The sequence below is a fragment of the Pituophis catenifer genome, unplaced genomic scaffold, assembly GCF_029215685.1.
Source record: "Pituophis catenifer annectens isolate HBS135680 unplaced genomic scaffold, rPitCat1.0.hap2 SCAF_2, whole genome shotgun sequence".
Classification (NCBI taxonomy): domain Eukaryota; kingdom Metazoa; phylum Chordata; class Lepidosauria; order Squamata; family Colubridae; genus Pituophis; species Pituophis catenifer.
The window spans coordinates 97,546,692-97,561,348 of NW_027256882.1; positions in this window are offsets into that span (position 1 = coordinate 97,546,692).

Sequence of the window (14,657 nt, forward strand, 5' to 3'; positions counted from 1 at the left end):
ACTCAGCCATCATGATTGATGGCCACATTTACAGTATACTAAGAAACAAAACTTTTTTTCGTAATTGCTAGTCTTAATTTTTAATTGCTGCTGCTACTTTAGATACTATATCTAAAGATATAAATATAAAAAAATATAAAGATATAAAAGATATAAAAGATATAAATCACTATATTTGCTTTGCTCTTTAAAATTTGCATTATATAATGAATTTTCTTCAGACTGCTGCCCTCCAGATGGCTCTAGCTACAACTTCCATAAGTTTCAGACAGCATAGGTAACAGCTGCCAGTAGAATTAGGTGGATCAACATATCTGGTGGACTTGAGAAAACTGGGCCTAGATCTAGAATCAGCCTGGTGCTGGGTAGCAACAGAGTCAATCTTCTGCCATGCTGATCTTTCTATTCATATTTGAGATACTATTTATTAATTAGTGATTCTCAGTCTTTTATTGGGGAATCAGACTTTTATTTGATTACATCTTTATTTATATTCCAATCTTTTAGTAGTTTACAACACCTAAAATTATTGGAAACTATATAATAACTTCAACCAGGAATATGGGATCAGAAATTAAATCCAAATTATATAAACATGATATGCCATACCCAACGAAAACCTGGTAGAATGAAACATTCTGGAGCATCTGAAGAAAAATGAGGGAGAGGCAAATGGAGCATCATAACTAAGCATGTTCTGCATCTGGCTTCAACTACAGGTAGTCCTTGACTTACAACAGTTCATTTAGTGACCCTTCAAAGTTACCATGGCACTTTAAAAAGTGACTTATGACCGGTTTTCACACTTATGACTATTGCAGCATCCCCATGGTCACATGATCAAAATTCAGGTATTTGGCAACTGACTCATATTTATGATGGTTGCAGTGTCCAGGGGTCATGTGATCAGCTTTTTTGACCTTCTGACAAGCAAAGGCAATGGGGAAGTCAGATTCACTCAACAGCCATGTTACTAACATAACAAATGCAATGATTCACTTAAGAATTGTGGCAAGAAAAGTCGTAAAATGGGGAAAAGTCACTTAACAAATGTTTCACTTAGCAACATAAATTCTGGGCTCGTTGTGGTTGTAACTCAAGGATTACCTGTACTAAATAGGGCTGATCTCATTCAAATCTGTTACACTTTGGATGATTTGCAGAAAAATGTTTCTGCAGGATAATGTGAGGGAAATAATCCTTAATGTAAGTCAGAGACATATTTTAAAGATAGCATAAACTGCACAACTAAGGATTAATGATTTGTGTGGCTATTACAAGATTAGTATAACATGGTATCTGCATAAATGCCTACCTGTATCTTTGAATTGTGTTGTGATTAGCTGGATGTTCTCAAAAACCTCTGGAAGTAGTCTTCATTATAATCTATTTAAGCCTTATCATTTTAATTGCCTTTATATTTATAATTGCTTTTGGATTTCTATTTTTATTTCATTGTAAGCCATCCAGAGTCACTCTGAATAGCAAGATGGGTGACATATAAATTTAATAAATAAAAATACAGCAGGTTACAATACAGATAATCCTCAATTTACGACCATAATTGAGCCCAAAATTTCTGTTGCTAACTGAGATATTTGGTAAATGAGTTTTTCCCCGTTTTACGACCTTTCTTGCCACAGTTGTTTAGGGAATCACTGCAGAAGTTAAATTGGTAGCGTGGTTGTTAAAGGAATCTGGCTTCCCCACATTGATTTTGCTTGTCACAAATTGGCAAAAGGTGATCACATAATCCTGCAACCATCATAAATACGATGCCAAGCATCTGAATTTTGGTCAGGGGACCATGGGGATGCTGCAAAGTTTGTAACGGTGAAAAATGGTTCTAAGTCGGCAAGAGGTTCATCAATTAAAGAAGACAATTATGATAAATTAGTAACACAGATAAAGAAAGATTTAGATAATTGGGAGAAATTTACAGATATCATATCAGGATCTCCACCATTAAAATGAATATTTTACCAAAACTTTTATTTTTATTCCAGGTCATACCAATATAATTGGGGGGGGGAGGGAAGTTTTTTGAAACATCGAATAAAATAACATCCAAATTTATATGGCAGGAGAAGCGACCACGAATTAAACTTAAATTATTACAGGACACAAAAGATAGAGGAGGAACAGCACTCCCAGAAAGGGAAATATATTATCAAGCGGCTGGCTTAATTTAGCTAAAAGAATGGATGGCACTAAAAGATAATAGGATATTAATAATTGAAGGGCATGAAATACAAGTGGGTTGGCACGCATTCCTCTGGGATGGAAAATATAAAACACACACTTTAAAAGACATATAATAAGGAATGAGCTACTACAAATTTGGTTGAAAATTAAAAAGCAGCACTATACAAAAATACCGATCTGGCTCTCACCAACAGAAGCAGTAAGACATCCAAATTTAATGGAACTAAATAAAATAATAAGGTATAAAGATCTAATAGAACAACAAGGAAAATTGAAATCAAAACAAGAATTGGAATTGGACCTAAACAGAGAAATTGATTGGTGGACGTACACACAAATCCAATCTAAATGTAAGGAAGACACAAAAACGTACGAAATACAAAGAGAGCAACACAAATTTGACAAAATTATATTAGGATCAGAAGAGAAGCTAATTAGCAAAATTTATAAATTTCTATTACAATATAAAATGGAAGAGATAGTGAAGAATACAATGATTAAATGGGCGCAAAACTTTTAATTATACAATAGAGCTGGAGAGATGGGAAACAATGTGGCAAGTAAATGCAAAACTAACATTATTGGCGGCATACAAGGAAAACCAGTTGAAGATGTTTTATAGATGACATCTGCCAGTGACAAGACTTGCAAAGATGTACCTGAACAATAGCTCAACATGTTGGAAATGCAAGAAATCCCAAGGAATATATTACCATCTATGGTGGACATGCACGGCAGCAAAAAAAATTTGGGCAAATATTAAGAAGTGGATAGAACAAATAATAGATCAACAAATAGAGAGAAAACCAGAAACATTCCTGTTAGGAATTTTTACAAGACCATATACCAAGGAAATAAAATATTTGATGCTACACATATTAACAGCAGCACGAATAGTATATGCAAAAAATTGGAAACAGGAAAGAACCCCAACTGAGGAAGAATTGATAGATAAGATTTTAGAATGTGCTGATATGGATAAATTAACAAAAGAAATTAAAGAAAAAGAAGAGACAGATTATTATAGAATATGGAATAAATGGTATAAATGGCTTAAGGCGAGAAATAAAGAATAATAACTATCGGGAAAAAATTAGAAGTATAAAATATATACGTAACAAATGTATGGAGCAGAATAAAAATGTATTGAAACAGACAAAAACAATATAAATAAAAAAGAAAAATTAAAGATTAAAGATTAAAAATATTAAAGATATAATTAAGATATGTATATAATAATTGTAGAAAAATGTATAAAGTTAAGCTTGTTAAAGCTAAAAAACATTGTAATCAAAGGGGGGGAAAGGACAATGAGGAAAAAGAAAGAAAAAGAAAAAAAATGAAGACATAGGGGAGGAAAGATAAAATAACAGAAAGAAGACAATGAAGAAACAATGTTTAAAAGAGATAAGATATGTATATGTTGTATGTTATGTGAATGTCATATATATGTTATAATAAAATTACAAATTTAAAAAGAAAGAAAGAAAATGGTTCTAAGTCACTTTTTTTCAGTGCTATCTGTAACTTTTGAACACTCACTAAATGAACTGTTGTAAGTTAAGGACTACCCTGTATTTCTATACGCTGATCAGGCTCTAAAAATTATTCCCACAATGAAGATCAATTCAAGCAAATAGATAACATTTTATTGAGATTTTGCTTTCTCCAATGCTCTCACCTGCAGCCTCATACCAAGTGCACAATGTAAACTGACACAGAGGTTCTGCTAAACCAAAATGGCACATTTTCCTCTTTTCTGATTCCCCAGGAGGGTCAAAATAAGTAAATAATCACTCTGGATTGAAGCTAAAGAGGGGGGAAAAATCTATCAGATATTGAATATCAGTACATGCATGCATGAAGACCACCAGTCCCTCGAGAGCCTCAGTCTTAGCTTGGTTTCAAATTTCAGACCTCTGTGTTTTATTATCAACTGTTTATGCATTTTCAAAGGCAATCCATATGTGTATATTCTTTTTGACTTCAGTTAGGGGTTGGGAAAATGTCTTTCTGATAGTAATCTGGCCTATGAGTAAACATAATGTCATGGGATTCTGAAGACCCCAGAGGACAGATGTTGCAATAACAGATGTTTCCAGGAAAAGAGGGTGGAAAAAACCCTTTGATTTATTCATTTCATGGAGTGGGAAAAAAATGAATTTACAGAGACCAAGTCAACACAAAGGATAGTGGTTAAATTTACTGCAAAGCAGAGTTTTGCATTAGATGATGGATATTTACAGTTTACTTCTCTATGTTCCAGGAGGAATAATTGATTGCCAAAAAGTGTGAAATGTAGTCATGCCAAATGTTGGTTTAAAACCTTGAAAAGTGCCAAATACTAAAACTCCTGCCATGCTTCCTTTCTACACATGGGCATCTATGATCTCACTTAATGACTCAGATCCATTTTTAAAAAGGAGGAATATATTGTATTTTATTTTCTCTTAATTTATAACAGCTGTGCTGGGTTTGCTTGGCAGAATCTCTGCCTGGCAAAGCATTATGGGAATTCCTGGAAATGTGTGCTAGCCAAGCCCATCTTTGAAAAGCAAAGAAAACACATAGAAAAGAAGTGAAATGCTTTTCACTTCCTTTATGTGATATTTAACATGCTAGGAACGCCTGTTTATTGTTCAATATAAAATTACATCTCTCTTTCTTTCTGTCTATAATATTATCATACTATCATCTCTTCTTGCTATTATTTCAAAAGAGTTTTGTTCCTCTAAGAATTATGCATTCATTGTAAACCACAACAGACATAAGATATTATCTTTCTTCCTTAAGTGCATAAGGGAGAATACCAATCTTTATAAAGGGCACTCAACCAATTTGTTATTTACTAAGATGTTTGTTCTTGGTCCAAGCAGTTAAAATGCTAATTGAAGCAACAAAGAGCATGGAAATATATATACTGTAGCTTTATTCCATTTGCATGCCTTTATTTTTTTATCAGTCCTAGCATGTATATTCCCATTTTTCTTTAGATTTTTTCTTTGAAAATGTGAAATCCTTTATTTGGCTTTGTACCAATTGCTATTATCTTAGCATTGATGTATATGCATCAGGGTGTTTCTAAAACAGCCCTTATTTTTGATCTTGGCACAGAATGCTGTTTCCTTAATTACAAATATGCTTAGGAATTTGCTTAATTATATATTATCATGGCATAAGTGATTTGTGAACCCTCTTGTGGCTCTACAGATCCTGTGCCTACTTTTCGGTATAGTTCAGCTGATCAGTCGTCATTAAGATAGCAGAAACTGGATGCTATTTTGTATAGCTATTAGCTGCAAATAATTAGTCTTTTTCAAGAGAATGGGGAGTGGGAATTAAAGCTATCTCCAGCAAACCTGAACAATAAGATATTTGAGTTGTATGTTGATCTATGTCCATAAAAAAATTTGAGTTTTGAAGCCATTATTTATGTTGGCTAATAACATAGCCATTATTTATGTTGGCTAAGATACAGGTGCTGACAAGAAATAGTCATTGAGGTGTCTTCACAACAGGCTAAGTGGGAATATGTGTAAAGTATTATTTTATCAATGACTGGTCATACAGCTTAGAAGATAACTTGACACAATACTCTATTTACCACATATGTTCTTCAACAATTGGCTATTGTCCTGGCTGGAAAGAGTTAACTCTACTCTCATAACTCTTATGAATTCCCCTAGCCACATAAGCAGCAGATTGAGTTGTGTAGTGATTTGGGTGGTGATCGCTGGCAGAGCTAAGGGAAAGACTAAGTCTTTCACTTTCTTGGGTCCCAGAGACTAGAATCCAAAGGATTCTTAGCAGTGGTGGGTTGCCCCCGGTTGGACCGGTTCTATAGAACCGGTAGTAAAACTGGCGGGAGGCTCTGCCCACTGACCCGGACATCATCAGAAGTGATCTGCGCATGCGCAAAAGCCTCTGCGCATGTGCAGAAGAGCACACGCGGGCACCAGCAAAGCAAGCACGCATGGGAGGACACAATGCGAACCAGTAGTAAAGGTAAGTAGAACCCCCCCCGATTCCTGGCCAGACTTGTCAATTATCATGAGAAGTTCCTCTGAGTAGGAAAGTTGGATAGCCAGGCCAGGGGAACCATGCCTTTTAACTGACTCCAGAATCAGTAAGAGACTTTGGAAAAAATAAGAGACTCTTATTAAGAGATAACTTAATAAGAGACTCTGATAATAATGATTGTGACAAAAAAATACTTCAATATAATATTTATTAGAAACACTAGATGTTCTATTACTAGGTAAACCAGCTTAAAGTACCCTGTTCTTTTGGCTATTAAATATGAATCCGTAAGAAACATTGAATTAAGAGAGATAATGTACTATTTTGCAATGCAAAAAGGAAGGAGAACAAAAATTCAGATAGAAGTGGTCTATTTATTTAATCCTTAAATATATTTTTTTTTAATTTGATTTACATGCCGCCCTTCTCCGGAGACTCAGGGCGGCTTACAATGTGTTAAGCAATAGCCTTCATACTTTTGTATATTTTATACAAAGTCAGCTTATTGCCCCCACAAACTGGGTCCTCAATTTACCCACCTTAGAAAGGATGGAAGGCTGAGTCGACCTTGAGCCTGGTGAGAATTGAACTCGCAGTAATTGCAGGCAGCTGGATGTTAAATGCTGCCTTAGGAGGCATTAGCCTCCTATGCCACTCAGGCCTAGAATTACCTTTCTTACTGTTGCAATGTAAAATTCTTCACTAATCAATGGAGGATAATTGTAATGAAGACCATCTAAATGAAGAAAATGTAATTTTTTCCTCCAAATAGTTTCAAATCTATCACAGGTCAGAAGTAAAACAGATGTTCACTTAATTTGAATCAGGTAGCTGGTGCACAAGGAGATTTAAGTAAATATGAATATTTGGAGTTCTGTTTACAGAGACATCTTGACATTTCAGTTGCAATATTAATCTTGATTGGAAATTTCAGGAATAGCTTTTGCTATGCATATACTTACAATGTACAATTACATTGTGACTGACCAGATATAATATGTTGCTTAAAAACATAATACAGTGAAAAAAATAAACTAGAAGTGTCTACCTCTACCCACCTTTTGGCTATGTTGAGTCAGAATAAGTTACCTTTTATTTACATTAGACTTGAAGGATGTTTTTCTTCTTTGCTTTCTTCCACTACTGCTTCTTTTGCAATCAAGGTTGGTCACACATACCATACATCTAAAATACCAAGATACGAATTGGTTCTCTTCAATGGTCTCATTTTGCAATCTTCCTGGGGACTTTACTTTATCAGTTGTGTTGCAGATTGACAATGGCAATAGAAAAGCCAATATGAGATTTCAAAATAGGTACAAGATTGTAAAATTTTGTGTGAATGAGTACCATATATTTGTATTTGACTGATATTGATAATTCACTATAATTATAAACCAAGAATGGATTAAAGTTGATTCTGTTCTCCCAAAGAACTGTAAAGCTTATGCATTTTAAAGAAAGGGAAAAAAAAGGAAATATAGCCATGTCATTCCATGGGCATGTTTGAGAATTTTTTTAAAAAAATTTGATTTATATGCCGCCCTTCTCCGAAGACTCAGGGCGGCTTACAATGCGTTAAGCAATAGCCTTCATACTTTTGTATATTTTATACAAAGTCAGCTTACTGCCCCCACAATCTGGGTCCTCATTTTACCTACCTTAGAAATTATATTTGAGATGAATTAAAGAAAATTAGATGCAGGTTTTTAAAAAGCACAATTCTCAACTATTTCTTAGCCCATCAAATATTTCTTAATTTTTTAAATATATTTCTGAATACTATCAAATACAGTATGTTATTACTCTACATTACATCTCTAATATTTGGAAGATTATATATATTAAAGAGTGGTTGTTGTTATTGTTAGTTGCGAAGTCGTGACCGACCCATCACGACCCCATGGACAACATTCCTCTAGGCCTTCCTGTCCTCTACCATCCTCTGGAGTCCATTTAAGCTCACGCCTACTGCTTCAGTGACTCCATCCAGCCACCTCATTCTCTGTCGTCCCATTCTTCTTTTGCCCTCAGTCGTTCCCAGCATTAGGCTCTTCTCCAGTGAGTCCATCCTTCTCATTAGGTGGCCAAAGTATTTGAATTTCATCTTCAGGATCTGGCCTTCTAAAAAGCAGTCAGGGTTGATCTCCTTTAGAATTGACCGGTTTGATCGCCTTGCAGTCCAAGGGACTTGCAGGAGTCTTCTCCAGCACCATAGTTCAAAGTAAAGAGTGGAATATTATAAGGTATGTTTACAGGGCAAATACATATTTATAAAACAATATGTTTTATATTTAGGATATATATCAAGTATCGGCCTCAATATTGAACTAATTATCCACTAATTATTTCACCTCAGGGATATCTTAGAGTAAAGCTGTGTTTAAATTCAACATACATGCTGGTACAGTGCAATGTTCATTATATATAAAATAGCATCTACAGTACATTGCTTTCAAATGGCTCTTCTGTGGTGTAAGCAGGAGAAAAAGAGTCACCTGTTCATTGCTCTTTCGGTAGACAGGAGTGGGCTTTGTAATGTTGTAATGTGAGGAATGTTTCTGTCTAATTCTTGAAATAGCCTCATTTGAGACTTTTGCAGCAGCTGTACTTTCCCCAGAGTGGATTTTAGGGAGCAAGAAGTGCCTGTTTCCCACTCAAATCAGGCTGACCACAGAATGAAATGACCTCTCATCTCCTCCAGTCACATTCCTTTGCTTTAATAACAAACAGTTTGGTTACTGGTTCCCTTCAGTCCCCATGATGGGCTAGTAGTTTCCTATTTTGCAATCTGTGCTAGGAACAAAAAAAAGTGATTTTTTTTTCTACTAGAGGAAAATATAGGTTCTACTATTGATTCTAAAGGAATAGCAATAGAAGGGAGCATGATATTGGCAGTCGGAACTATCAACATTTATATTTTTCTTTCCTTATTCGTTTTAAAGGGACATCTGCAGGGGATCAACCCAGTGGTGGGTTCCTCCCGGTTCGGGCCGGTTCTCTCGAGCCGGTAGCAATGACGATATGATGTCACCAAACCGGTTCTGGCCCACCCATCAACCCCCCGTGTTATTCTTACCTTTTATTTGGCCCCACCCCCAATCTATTGCTGTCTCCTGAGTCCCAGCTGATGGCTAGAGGGAAAAAAACTGTTTAAACTCTTGCCGCAGGGCTTCAAAGGGCCGCCCTACAGCTGATCAATGTTAAAAGAAAACAAATGAGTAGACCAGTGCCTGCAAAAATAAATGGGTAGACCAGTGCCTGCAAAAATACATGAGTAGACTGGTGCCTGCAAAAATAAATGGTAGCCTGCAAAAATACATGAGTAGACAAGTGCCTGCAAAAATAAATGGGTAGATTGGTACAGCTCTGCAAGCAGTTAAAAGCCTGGTAGACCAGTACCTCTGCTAAATCCTAAATAATTGTCACATGATCATCAAGCCACGCCCACAAAATAAGCCACGCCTATAGAACTGGTAGAAAAAAAATTTAGAACCCACCCCTGGATCAACCCCAACAAAATGGCAGCTGTAACATGCAGGCAGCATGTGCCACACATGTTAAAAAGGGTGTGATCTCAATCATTTGGTCACAGGTGCTATTTTGACATTATTTTTATTGTTGTTGCTTGTATAGTCAATCAGATGTTTAGACTGGCATTTGGCATTTTTATCCACCCATCAAGTCCTTCCCAAGGACCTGGGATAGGCATATGTTTGATGGTGTTAAAGATATCTTCATAGGATGTAAGGTGTTCCAAGTAAAGCTATATTTTGCAATTGATGTTTTATTATTAGTATTATTAACTTATAGGTTGTCTGACTCCCAGAAACTCTGGGCAACTTATATATGATTAAAAGACAAAAACAAGACAAGTAACAAACTCCTCCAAAAGTAGCGATGACAGAATAAAAACTAGGTGGAAACAAAAGAAAACAGACTAGGGAAAAAGGAAGCCTTAGTCATCCTCACCAAAGACCTGAGGAAGAGCCAAGTCTTCAGGAGCCTTTGAAACACCTGAGGGCTGGGGCCAAAATGGATCTTGAGAGGATCTCATTCTAGATGGTAGGTACTGTGATAGAGAAGCCACATTTCTGGGGTACCAATAGATGGCATTGCTTAATTGAAGAAACCTGGAGCTCACCAATCAAATCAGTATTATTAACTGCTTCATAGATACCCTTATATTCATACCTGGTGCTTGAGAGAAAAATAAGGATTATCTATTTCTATAAACTGTACATTCCCTAGAAGAAAGAAAATGTAAAGTTGTATGAGTAGGAGACTTAGGATGTTATTTTACAATTAGTTTGTCAGGAGATTGGTCCATTTAAAATGGCTCACTCAAATTTTGTTTAGCTTTGGGAAGAAGTAATATTGTTTTTTTTTTTTTACACTATATCACAGTTTTCCATCCCCAAAACAGAAAAACTGATCTGTTGATTTTTGGCTGTAGGGAATTTTGGAGCCCACAAGGAGAGTGTTGGGTTATATATCCACCCCCGGAATTACATCTTGCCAACACCAATGTTTAACCATAAAGTGTTGAACAACGAGAAAAGGCAGACCCAGTCTATGGGAGAGTTTCAGATCACTTCAGAGATTTTTACTGGCAGCTAATGATGCACCATTCTGATGGGCTGGATGTGGATAACTTGGATGTGAACAAAATCATTTCTTCTAGACTGGACACTTGAAAAAACAAAAACAAAAATTAGGAATAAATAGGGAGAATAAATCTGTCTGTGCTACATATAAGATCAACCTATTTTTTCCCATTTCAACATTTTTTAAATATACACTAACATGTGCACGTATTTATGTATTTGTCCATTTTGTGCTGATCAACCAGAATCTCAGCTGTTCATGGAGTACTTATAACAGACTAAAATATTCAGGGTAGGACTAAAACAATAAAATTGGACATAGTAACCCAATAAAGACATCTGGGTAACAAATTCCACAATGCCAATAATATTGGGGCAAGACTAAGATCCACGAGGAGGCTGTGCCATAATACAGGTGTAGCCACAAAGAAACAGTTCCTATGAATCTCAGTCCTTCTTACCTTATGGTAATGGGGAATTTTAAGCAGGTTATCTTGCTATGCATGGATTAGAAAGATCAATTTTGGTTAGAGAACTCGGTCCTGAAAAAATCCCAGAACAATGCCATATAGGCTTTCTAGGTCAAAACCAACATTTTGAATTGTACCCATATATTTACTCAAACCAATGTAACACTTCAGTTTGATATAACTTAATATAGTACAATAAGAAAAGATGTGTTTGCCCAAACTTTCATCTTCTGATCGCTCACAGATCAGAATTGAAAAAGAAATCCTTAAAGAAGCCTAAAGATATAAAAGAAAAAAGTTCTGCTTTAATAAGATTTAGGGTTGTAAATATTTGCATGTTAATATGAGCATGGTCCTCATTGTCTAGTTTTGCTTGTTTCCACTGGTTCTGCAGTGCTTGCAAGCATTGCCATCTTTTCACAGCAATTTCTTCTCAATTCTCTTTTCCCAGGGTAACTCAAGTACTGTTTATCATTAAAACCCTTGTTATCATGTCTTGCTTATCCAGAGGCAACCTCAACTCCCTGATACGCCTCCCTATCTCCAGATGCAAATGTGTGACGCTAATTATTTGTATTCTGTCTGGCAAGGTCAAACAGGCAGCATTTGATGAAGTCCATATGGCTTTTGAATGAAACATGGATTCTAGGACTAGTCTTTAAAACCTTTTATATAAATAACAAGAGTAGACAGAAAGAGTCACTTTTTCAAGTGTTGGAAATATTGGTTGTCTGTGGATAATGTGGCACATTGAACTTTTCTGGGAAAGGGACTCATAAGAGATAGAGTGCTCTCGTAAGAGGAGTCAGTCACTTTGTTGTCTTTCTCACCAAGTCAAAATTGGAAAAAAAGAAGTTGAAGAGAAGGGCCTGTTTTTTTAAAAACAACATTGTCTTACATTCTGCATATTGGAGGCCCTCCACTACAACAGTTAAAAAACAGAACAGCCAAAATATCCAAAAGTGATGCTCCTATTCTCTGATACTACTTTTGTAACTCCAAATTACAACTAACTAATAGAAGCAACTACAGTTGACAAATAACAGTTTGGGCACCTTGGTTCTTTACATAAATACAAAGTTGATGCAAGAACCAACTTGTTTAATCCCCTTGTACAATCTGTATCAGGATCAGCACAACTAATGCTTATACTTACAAGCATTTCTTTATATTGTCTCCGAGTATAAACATGCTAATACTTGCTCAATTCACATTTGTAATGCCATATCCTCTTGTGTCCCATAATATAGCTCACTTTTTTCTTAATATTTTGTATTTCATTGTTTCTTTTACTTTCTACAATCACAAATGTGGGTCTCAAGGAGAGATACGTTTTTATAAACTGTTTTGACTAACTGTTATTTGTCAACTGTAGTTGCTTCTATTAGTTAGTTGTAATTGAAGTTACAAAAGTAGTACCAGAGAATGGGAGTATCACTCTTGGATATTTTGGCTGTTCTGTTTTTAGCAAGTGTGTACCACCTATTCAGAATGGATTGTTCAGACTGTTCTCTGAGATTGACAAACTACAAGTACTGTCTCTTTAAGATCAAAGTCACTTGGAAAGGTTACCTTTCCTGTTCCTTTGCCATATATGGTTGGACAGGTGGCAAGATTATCCTTTTAATGGTAAACTAAACCTGCAATATTGCCCCACTAAACTTACATAGCAATAGCACTTAGTCTTATTGACCGCTTCACAGAGCTTTACAACCCTCTCTAAGCAGTTTACAGATTCAGCATATTGCCCCCAACAATCTGGGTCCTCATTTTATCAACCTTGGAAGGATGGAAGACCTTGAGTCAACCTTGAGCTGGTGAGAATCGAACTACCGAACTGCTGGCAACTGGCAGTCAGCAGAAGTAGCCTGCAGTACTGCATTCTAACCACTGTGCCACCATGGCTACTACTTGCAATATGACATTACGTCAGAGAACAGAACAATTTTTTTATTATGTGCCTTTTATTTGCCATAACTTTTAGAAGTTTTAATTGGATTGTATCATTTTTAGCTGTTCTTTGTGTTCATATAGAAATTTTAGTATCAGTTTGATGCTGCCTGAAGTTTATTTTTGCTGAACAATGGCCATGATGATCCAACATACAGTTCTTTTTTTTTTTAGTGATAATTTACTATTTTTCTTAAACTCATCAGATAAGAAAACATCAACAGTGGTATTCGAACTTGTTTGTATAAATGAAATATGATTTCTTTTGTTTGCCATAACATTGTAGAACTTTATCCTGGGAAAAATTAGGAGGAAACATAGAATCTGTTCATAAATTCAGATTACAGTGGAAATAACTCTGAGCTGAGTGTTGTACAGTAAAACACTTATTTTAGGTCAGGATTATTTTGAGTGGATTTAGATGTAGATGCAGCTAGGCAATTTAGGGCACACAAATGTTCCCAAAGCTAAATAAACAGGAAACAAATTCTTCTTGTAGACAAAACCTGGGAAAGCAGGAAAAGAAAGAATCCCAAGGCTTTCGGGGGAAAAGTTGCTGAATAAATCAGAAACACATTGGGATTTACTGGTAAATCAATTAATTCAAGCTGAGCAACACAAAAATAGATGATGATCACATATCATTTAAGAATTTATTTCTCTAGCGTACTGAGCATGTAACCCACAGGCCAGAGCATGCCCTGGTTCAATAGCTAACACCCACATTCTATGGTTGCGTTAAAGTTTGGGCCTGGTTTACTTCCATCAAAATAAAAAAATGTTCACATCCTTGTGGCCTTTCAGTTCTCCCTGAAACATAGACAGTGAAGTGCACTCCAGTGTTGGAAATAATAAGGTATTAAGCAAGTTTAAAGGCTGCTGCAAAGCCATTTTCTTCTTGCATTAAGACAGAATTTCAGGGAGAACAGTTGGGACCCAGGACTGAGAAAGGTTATACACTCTTCTACTTGTGCTTCATCCTGTTGCTGTTCCTTGATTCCTGAAAAATAAACGTCACCCCCACAAGGCCATTAGTGCAATGTGCAGTTTAAATTAGAGTGGTACTACGGTACATAAGGGAGTTGCTTTTTTAAAGAGATAGACATCCAGTTGTAGAAATAGCTACATCGAGATCTATGCAAAATGAAAAGTTGTGCTTAAGTATTACAGAAAGAGTTCAGTTCACAGGCAAGTAGTCCCTTCCTAGCTGCAGATAATTTTCAGGTTAATCTTCAAAACGATAAAATCTCTCCCCAGACAGCAGCCATTTATTTCCCAAGCTAATTCTACTGTTTTTAATAGTTGCTTCTAAGATACTGTTTCTTACATCATTCTGTGAGCCTTAGTATATAGTCCACATTAAATTGCCAGTTTCTTCAGAATGGCAAAGGAACCATTGAGCCCT